The sequence below is a fragment of the Rattus norvegicus genome, chromosome 6, assembly GCF_021556685.1.
Source record: "Rattus norvegicus strain SHRSP/BbbUtx chromosome 6, alternate assembly SHRSP_T2T, whole genome shotgun sequence".
Classification (NCBI taxonomy): Eukaryota; Metazoa; Chordata; class Mammalia; order Rodentia; family Muridae; genus Rattus; species Rattus norvegicus.
Window position 1 is genome coordinate 84,844,848 of NC_141539.1, and position 16,184 is coordinate 84,861,031.

General features: G+C 36.7%; 1 pseudogene; it reads right to left on the minus strand.

Moving 5' to 3' along the window:
* The window catches only part of LOC148005267 (peptidyl-prolyl cis-trans isomerase A-like), a 151,079-nt pseudogene extending 135,313 nt beyond the window's left edge, over nt 1–15,766 (minus strand).
* Nucleotides 15,767–16,184: the final 418 nt, after the last annotated feature.

Below are 16,184 nucleotides of genomic sequence, written 5' to 3' on the forward strand. Positions count from 1 at the left end.
AGCATTTAAAGGCAGAGGCTGTGAGCCCAGGGGATGGGGGATGTCAAAGGGGAAGGCACCACAAGTTACAGGATTGTTTTATGGCTCCAGGAGATAAGGGGACACCAGAAGGTTTTATGGCCCCCTGGTTCCTGGAACAGAGCTACTAAATCAGGAGAAGGGTAGGGTCTTCAGGTCCTCATTATTTTTAAAAGTTTGTCAAAATTGATGAAGCATCTGTATTTGAAACATATCTGGTTAGGCTTGGGCCGCTGGTTTCTTGGAGTGCTCTCTGTAGGACGCAATGGCTGGAAAGCACAAGTAGGGGCTTAAATAAACATCACAGGGGCAGAACAAAGAACAGTTACTCACACCGGGTGATAAGCAAAGTAGTTCTCTTGTATTTCTTTTCTTTATCTTTATGGCCTGCTGCTCCTGAGTTTGTGGCTTTTGGGGCTTACTCTTTTAATTTTATATTTTTAAACTTTAATTTCATATAATTTCCTTTCAATAACACAGATGAACACAAAATAAAAGTAAACAAATTATTAAAAATAGCATTGTCAAGTATAAAAAACAGAAAAGCCCCCTGTCCCACATACCAATTGCTTTATAGTAAGGGTTCCAAACCTTACGCTTATTCAGAAAGCTGAAGACTGGAAGGCTGAGGATTGGAGGGTGTTGTTGAAAAATATAAAAAATGAAAATGTATTATTGTTTTCTATCCCCACTAGGTCCTGCACCTCAGTGTGGCAGAAACACATCCCAACTCCGCGGCGGCCCAGTGTCTCTTGCCACCGCACACTTTACTACACTCAAACCATTACATAAAAGAACGCACAACACAATAACCTTAGATCCAATTGGTAAGATATAATTGCCCACTTAAACATACAAAGCCCAGTACCATCCATCCCTTAAGAACATTAATAACAGCCTGTAAATATACAGAGCGGAATCTTAATGTCACTTTCCAAGGCTTCTCTCCCTCCCTCCTGTCTCTTCTTTCCATTCCAGTCTTCTCTTCCTTCAAACTTCTCTCCCGCCCAGCCCATCCTTCCTTCTCCTTCAGTGACAGGCCTCCTTCTATCCTGTACCAGCCCCTCATCTGTATTTTACAAATTCTATGGGGAGAAGATTCTGGTGAAGTCACCTGAGTCCTGAGTACAGACTAGGCAGCTGTCCTTGGGGCAGTGGAATTAGCATCAAAATACAAATAACTCCAGGGCAAACTGTAACAGGTGGGATACCCTGCTTTTTCCTTTGTGTTCAGGAACCATGAGCATAGTCAGAAATTCAACAGTTAGAGGGTAAGAGCATCAGGTTTAACTACTGTTCAACAGAACATATTTTAGCATATTTTAGGAAATGTGAAGAAGAGAGTGAGATCCTATATTTTCAACATCTGTTAATAATCATTGAAAAATACCATGTCATCTGTAATTATTTGCTATGTATCTACAGGAGCCATTATAAGGCTTAAGACATTTAATCAGAGGTCACAAAGCCAGCTTGGTATTGATATAAATTTTTGAATAGTTTTTGAGGTCTGCCTTTACTTATCTTTATAAGTCACGGTGGCATATGCACAGATGTTTATATGTGTAAGACTCAGTAAATACATCTATCATTTCTATAAATTAACAATATGAAGATGAAATAAATGATGGAAATCATTCAAAAGTAAAATACTATTACATGCCCCTTCATGATGATATGACATTTGCATGTACTAAATAAAATTATTTCAGTTAGTTGCCATTATTTATCATGAGTTCAGTGCTAAATTTTCATTTGAAATCAGTTTTGTTCCATAATTTGGTTTAATTTATGTTTCACAGAGGCATGTTTTTATAAATGATTTTTAGCTCTATTTACTAGCTTGAGTTCAGTCAATTTTTTTCATTAGAAGAAGATTTTAGGAATACATTTTATAATTCTTAATAGTAAAATGATCCAAAGAAGTAGATGGTAGAGATGGTAATAAAGATTGAATCTTTATTAACTTAATTAATTTTATCTCATCACTAAAACTAAAATACAGCTAACCAAGACTTTGCTCATGCAATATAAATAAACAATATCTCATTAAAACCCCCAATACACATGCTTTCATGATATTAGGTACTCCCGTATAGGCAGTGAGTAACTACGATTAAACTGACCATGATGTTAAGCCATACTTTCTCATTGTGCCTATTGTTTGTCTAGACAGTACAGATGGAAAACTCTTCCTACTTTATTGCTAAATATAGATTTCTCTTACGCCACTAATATGTAATATACATGTTTTAAGATGCAACTAGTAAATTATACCTTTCTGCCATAAAGGATTTTTTATTTCAGAAATCCAAGTGAAATAACAAAGAAGGACATATATAATCAGTAAATCTATTTCTAATTTGGGCATAAAAAAGTGATATTTAATGAGCAACAAAGATTCATTTTCATTTTATTTTGGTTTTTAGATCCCAAGGTACTATATATAGATCAAATCTAATGTGAGAGAGCAAACTTATGAGAAAACAGTAGAAAAATATAAGCCTAGAAAAATCAATATATTTTGACACTATTAATTCTCAATTATTAGTACCAATTACAAATCTCAGTGCTCCAAGTTTTGTTCGCAATTCCATGAAGTCACATAATCAATTTCTGCATATTATATTAATAATCCCTCTTCTAGGACTGAATAAAAATAAATAAATGGTGTGGCTAAAATAGTGTGTCTTTTGATAAAGCAACATATTGTGCTGAATATAGAGCAATCAGTTCCTCTTCCACACAGTGAGACATGTAAGGCCTACAAATACATTATTTCATAGGTGCAAGTCTTCATATTTTAACAGTTAGCAAGTAGAATAAAAATTGAAATTAAAGTTAAGAAAGTGGAGAAGATAAAGAAAGTAGGTGAAATTCTATTACAGAAAGAATGTTACAATAATAGAGATGCAAAGAGACTATTTATTGGATGTTATTATGTCTAAAATTAATAAACATTCAAAACAAATAGTTTTCAAAACTTGGGTTAAAAGTGAGAGTAATTAAGAGATCACAAGCCTTAGTTTTATAATCTTTTACAAATTTGAATATTATCTGCATGCTTATTATTTTAAATTTAAAGAATTTTGTGAGCACATATCATAGTGAGGGTAATTTTTTAATGGAAACAAAAGTATGTTTGGCCTCTATTGGGGAGAGACGAGTTTCAGTTCTGAGTCTGCTTTAAACATACAGAAATTCTGGAGATGTTTGTTAAATCCTGTCTTCTCATTTTCCTTATATGCTCTAACTCTAGAAGAATTACCCTCAAATAGCTAGAGAATGATTTCACGTTTATTTTTCTATCTAATTTACCAAGTGATATTCCACAATGACAATTTTTTATGAAAAATAGGCAGCAGTATCTCAATATGCTGTGTGATATTTTGCACAATGCCTCTGTCGATTACTATGCTTTGTTTCATTCTTACAGCTCTATTATACTCACAAATCTTTCCTTGTCAAGATTTGCAGCCTAAATAAATTCCTTAGTTCATGTACTAAAACGAGCAAATGATGCCATATAAAGCAAGGGAAGCCAGTAATACTGAGAACACTGACTAAATAAAATATCTTGAGTCCAAATTTAAGATGCTACAAATCATAATAGGTTTTCAAAATTAGTTTTCAAATATTAGTTAGAGAAGATATTCATTTTAGAAAAAGCATGTGAATGTTTTGGCCCAAAACTTATAAGATAATTAAACTGCAGTTCTAAGACCTGTAGTGGTTTGAACAGATATAAGTCTTTTGGACTCATGAGTTTGATGTCCTAGCCTATAGAAAATGGCACTATTAGGAGGTGCAGCCTGATTTCCATAGTTGTGGCCTTATTTCAGGAAGTAAGTCACTGTGGGGGTAGACTTTTAAGTCTCCTATGTTTAAATTCTACCCAGTGTGAAACACAGTCTCCTTCTGCTGATTTTAGATCAAGTCGTAGAACTCTCAGCTCTTTCTCCAACACCGTATCTACTGGCATGCTGCCATGTTTCCCACCATGATGATATGGACTGTCTCTGAACTGTAAGCTAGTCCTAATTAATTCTTTTCTTTATAAGAGATGCCTTAGTCATTTTATCTCTTATCTTACCTCTTCACATCTAAGCCATAAAGTATGTACTAAATTATTATGGAAATCACATATATTAATGAATATGATTTACATACATCATATGGGTTCATATGTGTATATATATAAATATATATAATAAGTGTGTATATCTCTTTTGTGTGATGTTTAGATTTAGTTCAACATGATATAACCTAGGATCACCTAAGAAAACATCTCGATATGACGTCTCTTCTTCTTAATCAGTTAACCTGTGACCATGTCTGTCAAGTATGGTTTTGATGTATTCTCTGAATGAGGTGGGAAGAACCAGCCTACTGTGAGTGACACCATTCACTAGGTTTTTTTCCTAGACTGTACAAGTATTGAAAAAAGTAGATGGTATCTGATGAGCATGCACACATTATTTCCTCTTCTAGGGAGATGATGTCTACCTACTCTAAATTCTTCTTGCCTTGATTTCTCTCCAATGTTGGATTATAACCTGAAATTGTCAACTGAATAAACAATGTTTTTCTTTACAGTTGTTTTCATTAAAGTGCTTATCACATTGATTAGAGAAGATGTTGGGAAAACATGCTATTTTTAAAAACACACATGAATATATAATAAGCACACACACACACACACACACACACACACACACACACACACAGATTATGCCAGGGTGTAGAAGCAAAGCATACTAGTAAAGGAAACTATATAGTCTAAACATAGATACTTATCTTTCTATATCAATTTACTGGGACACAAAACTCTACTATTTAAGTTCATTTTTGAAAATAAAGTGCTATAATACTAATGAACTATTTATTTCAGATTTGAGGTTTTTCTGATCCATGCTACAATACTTTTATTCAACATAACAACAAACTCTTTTATGGATAGAAACATTTTTATGAAAAAATATTTTTGAAGTATTATTTTTGTACAAGGACTTACTTATTTCTACTCTTCTTAACTGTAATTTACATACAATGATAGAATTGTAGTGTTGGTTTTTATTGTGATAGTGTCTCATGCTAGCCTGTAATTTGTGATCTCCCTGCCTTAGCCTATCAATGTGCATAAACATGTGCACCTTGGCACACAACTTTCCTGGCACCTTTACAGCAATATTTTCAAGATTTATTTTCACATTATTCTCTACTATAAATTACACTTCAAGCTTCAGAATGCATTTGTATTGCTATAATGCACTGGTACTTAGTATTTAGTATTACATCATTTTTTTATTACATCTATGTTGTGTTTCATGACATGGACAATATGTTGCTATTTCCTTTTAAATTAAACATTATATATTGAAGCAGCACACAAGAAGAAACTCAAGAGACTTAACAGGATAAGGAAATTGAGAAGTCAACAAGATTAGAAAAGCTCCTTCCTAAGGCTTTATAACAAGTTGTGGGAGAAGACTATGCTGAAGCTTGTAATTGTATAGGGAGCTCTAGGGATGAAGCTTCTATGAGTTGTTGCCAGGGCTGGTGTTAGTGTCCTTTGAAGCTGCAGCTACCTTGAATCGCCTGTGCTCTTATAGCTGATGGAAAGAAAAAAAGAACCCACAGAGTTGTCATCTCATCATTACAGCAGTTGTGACATACATAGTGTGGACATGTAAAGATGGACACAGACAAGTAAATAATTAAATAAAACAAAAATAGTTTTCAAAATATCTTTTAGTTCCTGACTTTTTCTTCTATTGAAAATAGTTTTCTTCATGTAATGTAATATATTATGATTATGATCCATCCCTTCTATTTCTCCTAGTTCTTTGCCACACCTACCACAGTCTGAATCCACATCTTTTCTGTCTTATTAGGAAACAAACAGGTTTCTAAAGGATGATAATAAAATAAATTATAATAAGATAAAAAACAAAACCAACACATTGGAATAGGACAAAACAAACAGAATAAAAAGACTTCAAGAAATAGCACAGGAAACAGATATAGATGGAGATCACAACTGCTTCCTACCCTCAGAAAGCCCATAAAAAATAAATCATGTAGAGGAATTTTAATGTAGTAACATGACTGTTCAGGCAAGGGATCACATCTAAAGATAAAACCTCCTGGAATACAGACACACCAAACACATTTGATCTCTCTAGCTGGAATGTATACCTTAGATCCCTCTAGGTGGAATACATGCCTTTATTGGACAATTTGAATCCAATTGAGGGGTAGTCAAAATAATGAGTAAGAGAAAAATTTGGTTGGGGAAGTTTTCTTCTATGATTTTGTCGAAGTTTTTTAGGTCCTTTGAGGTAGGAATCTTTGTTCTCCTCTATTCCAATTTTTCTTTTTTGTGTTTAAATTTTTTATTAGATATACTTCTTTATTTATATTTCAAATGTTATTCCCTTTCCTGGTTTCCTTTCCATGAGCCCACGTCCCCTCCCTTCCCCCATACAGGTGTTCCCCTCATCTACCCCCTTACCGCCCTCCCCCATCCCCTGACGTTCTCCTGCACTGGGGGTCCAACCTTGGCAGGACCAAGAGCTTCTACTTCCCCTGGTGGCCCAACAAGTCTATTCTCTGCTACATATGCACTTGGCTCCCTGGGTCAGTCCATGTATAGTCTTTGGGTAGTGGTTTAGTCCCTGGAAGCGCTGGTTGGTTGGCATTGTTGTCTTATGGGGTCACAAGCCCCTTTACTTCTTTCAATCCTTCCTCTAATTCCCCAAAAGGGGGTCCTGTTCTCAGTTCAGTGGTTTGCTTCTAGCATTGACCTCTGGATTTGACATGCTCTGGATGTGTCTCTCAGGAGAGATCTATATCCTGTCCCTTTCATCATGCACTTTTTAGCTTCATCAGTCTTATCCAGTTTTGGTGGCTGTTTGTGTTCTGAATTTCCTGGATGTTTTTGGTTAGGATTTTTTAGGTCCTTTGAGGTAGGAATCTTTGTTCTCCTCTATTCCAATTTTTCTTTTTTGTCTTTAAATTTTTTATTAGAATTCTTTGACAACTGTGTCTAACTCTTCTATGTTATCTTCTACACCTGAGATTCTCTCTTCTATCTCTTGTATTCTGCTGGTGATACTTACATCTGTAATTCCTGACCTCTTTCTTAGGTTTTCCATTTCCAGATTTATCTCCATTTTCGTTTTCTTCCACTTTTAGGTCTTAGACCACTTTAGGGAATTCCTTCACCTGTTTGATTGTGCTTTCTGGTATTTCTTTAAGGAATTTATTTGTTTCCTCCTGAAAGGCTTTTACCTGTTTTTTTTTTCTGTATTTCTTTCAGTGAGTTATTTATATCCTCTTTAAAGGACTATCTTCATGAGATATTATTTTAGATCAGCTTCCTGATTTTCAGGTGTGTTGGTGTATCCAGGGCTGGCTGTGGTAGGAGAACTGGATTCTGATGACGCCCATTTATTTTAGCTTCTTATGGTCTTGGGCTTGCCTCTTGCCATCTGTTTATCCCTGGTGTTTGGTGGTCTGAGTGACTCTGGAGTCTGCCCCTTTTGTTGCTGGTTTGCTTCATGTCTCCTGGTGGGCCAGCATCCCTGCTGTAGCTGACCTCCTGTGGGGCCTTTCTTCTGGGGGATTTTCAGGGCAGCAGAGAAGCTGCTGATCTGTTGCTCTGGCTGCAGTAGGTCTCCTGGGAGGCCTTCAGACTGTTGGGTCTTCAGAGGAGCAGTCAAACTGTTGTCCTGTGTGAAGCTATTCTCAGAGTGGGGGAGGGGCATGTACAGACTGTGGGTTCTGTTTCTCTGTGTGCAGCAGCACTCCAGGGAGTTCTTTCAGTCTTTTGGGTCTCTATGCATGCTACAGAACCCCCAGGAGGTCTTCAAATGGTGGTGTTGGTTGTACAGTTGTCCTGATAACAGAGAACTCCTGACATGCTTTCAAGCTATGGTGTCTTCAGGGAAGCAGAGAAGCTGGTGATCACTTGCTCAATTGCCCGATATGCAGCAATCTCTTGGGGTGCCTTTCTGCCGTGGTGCAAGTTGCCCAGTGTACAGCAGATTTCCTGGGGTGACTCAGGCTTTGGTGTAAGATGCCTTGAGTTCAGCAGATCTCCTGGCGTGCCCCAGCACGTGGTATCACATGCTCTGAGTGCAGCAAATCTTGGATGTCTCGGATAGGGTAGAGTGTCTTCAGGGGAGACTAGCTAGCTGTCCCAGCAGAAAGACCTGAGCAGAAGGGAAGTGGCATTCAGCTGGCAGAGGTTTTGTGGGTGATGGGTCCTGAGACAACTGGGTTCCCAGCAGTAGCTGTGGGACTTCGCAGGAGGAAGGGGTGGTTCTTACCAAATGCCCTGAGCGCAGCAGATCTGGGATGCCTCAGGTTGTGGTGCCTTCTAGGGAGCAGACTAGTTAGCAGTTGTCCCAGCAGAAAGGACCAGGCAGAAGGGGAGTGGCATTCGATGGATGGGGGTTTTGGGGAGTGATAGGTTCCAAGTCCAGCTGTGTGACTTCAGGAGAGTTCTTACCAAATGCTCTGAGTGCAATGGATCTTCTGGGATGCCTCAGGCTATGGTGTCTTCAGTGTCTTCAGGGGTGAAGGCTAGCTAGCAGTCTGTCCCAGCAGAAAGGACCAAGAAGAAGGGCATAAAGGTACAAGAAGCATATAGAATAAATTGGGACCAGAAAAGAAAATCTTCTCGTCATAGTAAAGCATGAAACGCACAGAACCAAGAAAGAATATTAAAAGCTACAAGGGAAAAGGGCCAAGTAACATGCAAAGGTAGTCCTACCAGAATTACACCAGATGTCTCAATAGAGACACAAAAGCTAGAAAAGCCTGGTCAGAGGCATGCAGACTCTAAGAGAACACAAATGCCAGCCCAGGCTACTATACCCAGCTAAATTCTCAATCAATATAGATCCAGAAACCAACATATTTTAGGACAAAAACAAATTCAAACAGTGTCTATCAACCAATCCAACCCTATAGAGAATCCCAGAAGGAAAACTCCAATACAAGGAAGATACCCACACCAAACAAAATACATGATATTAAGCATCTCACAACAAAGCCAAAAGGAGAGAACCATAAGCACATAAAACCATCTATAAAAGCATCGATCTTGAATATCTCTCAATATTAATGGAGTCAACTCACCTATAAAAAGACATAAGCTAACAAACTGAATATGCAAACAAGATCCCGAATTTTGGTGCATTCAAGAAACACATCTCAATAACAAAGACAGCCACTATCTCAGAGTAAAAGGATGGAAAAAGATCTTCGTAACAAATGGTCCAAAGAAACAAGCTGGAATTGCCATTCTAATATCAAACAAAATAGACTTTCAACCAAAAGTTACCAAGCTTGATGTTCACCAAAGGGAAAATCCACCAAGAAAAAATCTCAATTCTGAACATCTATGCCCCAAATGCAAGGTCACCAACATTCAAAAAAGAAACTTTGTGATAGCTCAAAACACACATTGAATCCTACACAATGATAGTGGGAGACTTCAAAACCCCACTCACACAAATGGACAGGCCATTGAAACAGAAACTAAACAGAGACACAGTGAAACTAACGGAGGTTATGAACCAAAAAGATTTAACAGATATCTATAGAACATTTCATTCTAAAAGAAAAGAATACACCTTCTTGTGAGCACCTCATGGTACTTTCTCCAAATTTGTTCACATAATTGGTCACGAAACAACCCACAACCAGGACAAGAAGACTGAAATAATTTGATGCACCTTATCAGATCACCATGGCCTAGGACTGGTTTTCAATAACAGAAAAAATAACATAAAGCCCATAAACATGTAGAAACTGGACAACTCTCATTGGAAGCCAGTTTTCCCCTTGTTTCCTGCATCCCTTCTGCAAGTTTATTTCCTCTTCTTTCCTTCCTTCCTTCCTTCCTTCCTTCCTTCCTTCCTTCTTTTCTTTCTTTCTGCCTGTCTTCCTCCTTCCCCTATTCTTTTCTTTTTCTTCCTCCTACTTCTTCTTCTTCCTCTTCCCCTCTTTTGCCTCCTTCTCCATAGCACTTCCTGAGACCTGAGGAGAGGGATTTGGTAAAGACATCTTATTTAGTACTGAATGTTACAAAGTGTTACAAGGCTTTTCATGCTCTGCGTAATGCCTGACCATGATTCTCTATATTTCTTCCATTTTGCTGTATTATAGAGGAATAATTTCTGATGATGACTGAGAAAAGCACTGATATATAAGTATAGTAGAAAGTCATCAGGGATCATTGCACCTCTACAATCATTTAGTAGGGCTGTAGTATTTGTGTTTTTCTGAGGTTCCTTGCCACCTAAACTGTGTTGATGCATTGGTTAGTTACATTTACAAGTGTTTGCCACCATCTGCTATCACATCAGGCTGAACCCTTGTAGGTCAATAGGTTTGTAGATGGGTTGGCGCTTAAGTTTCTCATTTGATACTGTGCACAGTAACTTCTGGTAATAAGAACACTATCCGATTTGAGAGAAGGCATACATAGGAAATACTTTGACTTTTCCATGTTCATTAAGTTGTTTAGGCATTTTCTTCAGAAACAGTACCTTACCATAAACTTTTAGACAGCAATCTAGCCTTATAAACAGTCTGTGTTGCTCAGGGATTCTCATGAGAGCTCTTTGACCAACAACTCTAGTTGGATATAAGCCATTCCCAGCACTAGAAGCTCCATTTGATCACAAGAGTTGTCCAGTTGGGGTTCTGTCTCCTCCATTATTTGGCAATTTAAAACAAAAGGCTTTTTAATGTTAAAATGGTTTCTTAACTAATTTCAGCCATCTACCATTAAAAAAGAATCATCAGAAACAATGTTATTTGATGAAACATTGCCAGGGAAGAGAAGGATGAACTTAGAAGTAATGGAAAAATCTCTAAAGTTGAACGTTAAAAGGAAAAAAAAAACCCTTCATTTTCTCAATAGTGATGACCATTATAAGTAGTGCGAATGCCAGCAGCAAACCACTGAACTGAGAATAGGTCCCCTATTGAAGGAATCAGAGAAAGAACTGGAAGAGCTTGAAGGGGCTCGAGACCCCAAAAGTACAACAATGCCAAGCAACCAGAGCTTCCAGGGACTAAGCCACTACCTAAAGACTATACATGGACTGACCCTGGACTCTGACCCCATAGGTAGCAATGAATATCCTAGTAAGAGCACCAGTGGAAGGGGAAGCCCTGGGTCCTGCTAAGACTGAACCCCCAGTGAACTAGTCTATGGGGGGAGGGCGGCAATGGGGGGAGGGTTGGGAGGGGAACACCCATAAGGAAGGGGAGGGGGGAGGGGGATGTTTGCCCGGAAACCGGGAAAGGGAATAACACTCGAAATGTATATAAGAAATACTCAAGTTAATAAAAAAAAAGAAATGTAAATAAAGAAAATATCCAATAAAAATGAATGAAAAGAAAAAAAAAATAAGTAGTGTGAAGATTTGATCACCCCCAAAACATCAAGGCAAAACAGAAGCAGATCTACCACGTTTGAATGCTTCCTATGTCAACAGAGGTTTGGGATAATTCAGCACAGAGCTTTATGCTGAGTTATTAATCACTGATGGCTGTGCATGGCTGACCTCGGCAGGCTGTTCTTGGAAGGTTAGCTGATGTAATGAACTACACAAGCTGCTGTGAAATACTTTGGGTCAGAGATTCAATTTAATCTTTTTCTTTAAAATACCTATGGAAATACTTTTTCCTGTCTATGGTATGGCTAATATGTTGGAAGTAGTTATGCTGGTTCTATGTCTGAGTACCTGAAAAATTTATTGTTATTCATTGTAACCTCAGCCTGATATTATTTTTTTAAGGAAGAACTATAAAATAAATGGTATTTCATTTGAAATCTAACAATCATTCAGGATTATTTTCAACATGATAAGAATATACATACACATTTTTTTACTGAGGCTAAAGGAGTAGTTGTCCATTTTGGAAAAGCATATAAATTAACAAACAAAGAAACACAACAGGCAAACTGGACGGTGAAAACCATGACCTTGAGCCAGCAGATTTAAATTAAACAAGTGTGGATATTGGTCAATGATGAGAGATTTCTTGTTTTAACTCTTGCTTGGTACCCAGGGACACGTACAGATGTGATGGTAAAATGACCAGGACTAGAGAAGCAATATATTTGAAGTACAGTCACATCGTCCAACTCTGCTAGTGAAGGTCTAACAGGTCAGTAATTAAATTAGAAGCTTATGTATATATAATTACTAAAAGAATTATGGTAGCATTCTGGTGGCATTTGGATTTGGGTAACATAGGTATCAGGGTAGGCATTATATGCCAAGCTGAACTCACTTTTATTATGGAAATGGTTTAGTAGAACATAAACTGATTCCTAGAATTAGCACATCTGACAAAGGAAATCAGGGCTAGAAGTCACCTTTGGAATACTGTAGGTTTTAATGAAGTGAGTCAAGCCTATTTAGAAAATAATTCTGGATAATACTGGAACCTAATGCCAGAAATAATTTTGTTCATTTGATTTTATGTACATTTTAGCGTTAGTTAATACAATTTGGCCATTTGTTTTTTGTTTTTGATTTTGTGTTGAATTGATTTGGTACACTGACTGAGGTAGGTGTGTTAGTAAACTTTAGTAAACAGTCTTTATCTCTAAAAATTAAGTTCATCCACTCATCTTCAAAACAACAATCAAAACAGCCAAATTAATCATAGGAAGAAGAAAAAATTATTCAACATGGACACTTTGGAAAGAGTTACAAAGAGGTCAAAGGTCTTCCTGAAGTCAGTCTTCTTCAGAGATCTGCATGTGAGATTATAAATTAAATAGAGGAGCAGGGAGTCCTAGCCCAAGTTCGTATCTTATTTACTTTTCTGTTTTGGTGTTAAAACATCATAGCCAATGGCACATAGAAAAGAAAACATTTTATTCAGCTTATGGTTTTAGAGGGTTAAAGTCCATAGTGACAAAACAAAGGAAGAGCTGAAAGCTTACATATTGGTGCACAAATAGAAGACAGAGAGAGACCTGGGAATGGCATGGGCTTTGAAACCTCTAAGCTCTGTGACATGCGTTCCACACAAGGCCATGCCCTCTAATCCTTCCCATACAGTTCCACCAACTGTGGACTAAGTATTTAAAGATATGACCCTGTGGGAGACATTCTCATTCAAACCACCCCAAGTTTGTACTACCAAACATTGACCTATTATTGTTTATGCTTCATTGTCTGCAGAGTCTTCTGACTAATTGATTCCTTTCCATCTCCCAGATGAGATTTCTGAGCAAATTCACATGCCTTTGGGGACTCAATAATTTAATAGTCATATTAAGTGTTTCTGATGTCTTTTAGAATATATTCATTTCTACCAGTCCACTTATAGGTCTATCTTCATTTTTTGACCAACAGATATCTCATTGTCAAAGTAATATACAGATAGACCCCATGTAATATATTGCATTTTTTAATTTTCTTTTTTCCTTTTGGTCTTCAGAAACAGGGTTTCATTTCATCAAGCTTGACCTCTATTCCCCTAATTAGCCAAGGCTAGTCTTGAACTTGTAACTTTCTTGCATCTCCTTCACAAGGACTAGGATTGCAGTGGTATCCACTACACTAAGCTTCCAACTGTAATGTCTTAGCACTCTTAATATCTCATAATTCTCTGAGTTTCTATTTCATTTTTTTCTAAGTTTTATCTGATTGCTCACATATTCTATGGTGATGTTTCATCTTGTGTATACTTTTCAATTCCAAAAGTTATACATATATATTATTATTATATGTATATGTATATATATATATGTATATATATATATATATATATATATATTATGAGCAGAAGTTCTGAGAAAGAAATTACCTTCTGCAAGGCTCATTGACTGATTAGAACTTCAGTAACTGAAGTTGATACAGACCCTAATTACAGTTTTTCTTGGCCTATCTTTAGACCTACATATAGACATTATTTTCTTTTTCTGCCTCAGTGTCTGACCTAACATCTTTTGTACTATTGTGTTAAAACTTTTAAAATATAATCTCATCAGCAAATTAGGCTCTACCAACTAGAAAGCTAAGGATAACTCAAATAGCGACTGAGGCGTATAATAGATTTTTCCTTTTTGCTATAACCTTGCTGCCTGATGTTTTAGTCAATGAATTTTAAAAGTTGCTTGATTTATGACTCATTCTTTTAGTGCAGTATCTTCTTAAAAGTGCTTCTACATTGGAACATAGAATTTGGAATGACCTAGATCTCTACTCTTATATCACGCTCACTCATATTTGGCTAGGTAATAAACTTTCTTATGACTTTGGATCAAAGTATTTTTTATGTTGACACTTTACTCCACTTCAGTTTGAGTCAGGATCTTTCTCTATGCCCCAGGATGTCATTGACTCTGTGATCATTCTGCCTTAACCTCCAAATGCTGGGATACAAGTATGATCTAACGCAGTTCATATTTCTATTGTTTATACTTCTTATTAATATTATTTATACAATTATTTAATTTAATGTGTTTCAGTGGTTTGTCTATGTACCTATTTGTTCACTCTGCCTATGCCTATGCCCATGTAGAGGCCTGTAGTTAGTATAAGATAGCCGAGTACTAGAATATCATAGTTGTGACCCACTTTGTGTTCTTAACCACTGAGCCAAGCCAATTTCACTAGCCTAAACATTGTTGAAAAGCCTGGGGTTTTGACACAGGAAATGGTGATACCTGGCTCTGAGTCTCCAGTCCCATCTAAAACTTCTGAGCCTGAAAAAAATGAGTTCTTATCTGTGAAAATTGAACTTTCCTTATAAGAAAAAGAATACAAAAGCCATGTCTAATAAGTCAAGTGTTCTCTCAGGCCACATGGCCTCCTGTACATTGGGCAAATGATCAGCATTCATCTATATCATGACAGACATTTGATTTGACACATTTGAGAACAAAAACAGTGACCCTTCTTCAAGGCACTAGAGAGACCAGACCACAAGGTAGGCAAAATATATGAGAGTAAATTATGAGGGCATGTGGTCTGACATCAACACATAAAATTGGAAATGGTCAAATTGACAGATTTCAAATACTTTTAGGGTTTGGAAATTTTCATACTCTATAAAAACCTTAGAGAAATGTGTGCTATTGGTATAACTGAAAAGAATGCAAAATGTGATATTTTTTGTTAAGATAAAATGCCCAAATTTAAGGAGCTGTGCTAGATGAAGACTATACAATAAATGGTTCAAGGAACACATCTTGTGCAAATGCATCTACATTACTGAAGGCACTCTTCATTCCTGGTGCAAGATCATAGACATATCAATGAAGACTATGCTCCAGATTATTTTTTTTATAAATAACTGATAAATCTTAATTTAAAATCAGGCAATATGAGTCTTTAGCAATAAGATTAGAAATAAAAGAATACTTTTTATAGTTAACAAAATAAAAGTAATTTAAAATTTGTATGTTGTTTACATCTAGGAATTTTCAATTACAATTTTCATAGCATAGTTGACTGTGGGTATGTGAAATTTAGAAAACAAAACTACAACAAAGGGTGTGTTAGAGTATACAGCCTGCTGATTCAATAACATTTATGTTCTTCCAAATGTCTCAGAGTTCACATTATTCTTAAAGCCATAAGCTTTTCACGTAAGAGTGCAGGATTTCTGCCTCAGAGAAGATCAAAGGTTGCTCACCTGCATGAGTAAGGGCAGATGGTGTTGCCAAGTTATTGCAAAATCCCAAAGAAACATTGGCCATGATTCAGTGCTGAATACTGAAAGGTAAGTTAAGTGTCACTGTAACAGGAAATAGCAGGATTGTGAAGGTGAGTTTCTGCAAGGTCAGAAGAGGGAGAAAATAAATGGATTTTGGACAGTAAATAAATGTGGTAATGGTTAAGCTTTATGAATATTAAAATGAACAGACTCTTTCTATGGTTCATCATCCAGCACACATGTGCTCATTTTTTGATTGTGTTGTGGTAGAGTTAGTCTGTTGATCTGCATGTTAGGGTGAGATGAGCCATAAGTGTTTTAGAATTCCTGAGAGGAATGTCTAGAAAGTCAAGAAGATTAACCAGTAAGCACACAAGGATAAATAAAAAAAAGGATGTGAACCTGACTCTGTACTGTTAGAAGAATTAAAATATCTAGCATATTATGAAAAACAATTTTTG